The sequence below is a fragment of the Aquarana catesbeiana genome, linkage group LG02 (genome assembly GCF_042186555.1).
Source record: "Aquarana catesbeiana isolate 2022-GZ linkage group LG02, ASM4218655v1, whole genome shotgun sequence".
NCBI lineage: Eukaryota > Metazoa > Chordata > Amphibia > Anura > Ranidae > Aquarana > Aquarana catesbeiana.
The window spans coordinates 605,591,218-605,592,665 of record NC_133325.1 but is presented as its reverse complement, the minus strand read 5'-3'; the positions used below and the strand labels follow the sequence as shown (position 1 = coordinate 605,592,665).

Here is a 1,448-nt window from a genome sequence, read left to right as displayed (position 1 = left end):
TTGTCTAGCATGGATGGTTACAAGAAGAGTGCTGCTGAGCCTAGAATCATGTGAAAAGTCACTTTAGTCCAGCCTAAGCCTGTGAAAATCTTGGTGAATCTAGCTGCATGACACTATATAAAAAATTGCAATTATACTTTCAGACTTTTAAAACACTTACAATGTTTTCTGGATATTGAAACAGACGGTGATCAGTAGCCAGGATTGGTCCCAGTAAATGCTGCCATCATGGGAAACCTGGTGGGGGAGCTGAAGAAGAGCGTCTGGCGACTGAGAGAGAAGTTCTACGGCCAAATCCCAATAGAGACAGCGGTCCATCTCATGACAAAGTTTGCGAACAATCATGTTCAAGTTTGTCAATACATCATCCTGTGCAAGGACTTAATGATATTGATACAGATGACAAAAGCAATTTGAAAAAGGACAAAGTTGCAATGAATGTGATCAATAAACTGAAGAAGGGCAAAGACACGCCAAAGGGCCTCAGTACAGACAAGGACATAGGGAACCTGGCTGAAAAGTTGAAGCAACTTCCTCTGACAGAGAAAAAAATGTTCAACAATGCTGCTGAAAAACACATTTCCTCTCATAACCACTAGATTTCCTGCAAAGAATGTGCCAAGATGTGTTGGCAAAGCATTCCACAGAGGAAAGAGGTGTCCAGAAGTCACAGCTGCCAGAAAAAAATATGACCCAGTGCCTAATGACATTAGGATCTCTGAGTTCCATTAACGGACCTGCAACCAGATGTTCAAGGGATTTACTTAGATGGACTGCGCTTGCCCATGTTACATGTATTGTACACCCGCCCTGCCCATTCACATACTTCCACCAAGCCGAAAGAAAGGCCCACGAACCAGCAGTTGCTTTGCTGAAGACTGTTACAATTGCAGAGAGCCTCACATTCCAGGTATGCAATGTGTTCACCCTAGAAGCAGAGCTAAAGACAACCAACCCAAAGTGCTTTATGCCAGTGCCCCATATATGAGCTCAGGATCCAAAGTGGCCACCTGCTTGACCCAGGGCAGCCTGACCCAGTGTGATCTGGATGACTTCATCCTGGATGATATCAAAGAGATGGAAGAAGAAGAGAGGGATGACAACAGTTAAAGACCAACAGTGGATAACCTGAAGTCCATATGGACTGTTTATATTCATTAGGTCATTTCTTAAGTTAAAGTTTGGCCATTTAGTCATGTTTATGTGAAACATTTTGACCATCAAAGGGGTGTTACAGTGAAAGCTGTTGATTTTGCATAGGTTAGTGGGTCAGAACACCCTCCAGCTTGTTAAATGTCCCTGAAATTTAGAGGGAAGAACAATCCCCCAATATCCTTTCTATCTAAGGTCTAAAGGCTGAATTCTTTACATATTTAATGGAGAATCCATTAGGAGGCCAGCCAAACTATGGCTTAGCATTAAGGCCAAAGGGTTTGTCACAGCCAGAG

At 43.0% G+C, this 1,448-nt stretch overlaps 1 pseudogene; it reads left to right on the top strand.

The window, feature by feature from the left end:
• Positions 1–228: 228 nt before the first annotated feature.
• Positions 229–1,110, top strand: LOC141127611 (shiftless antiviral inhibitor of ribosomal frameshifting protein homolog; annotated as a pseudogene).
• Positions 1,111–1,448: the final 338 nt, after the last annotated feature.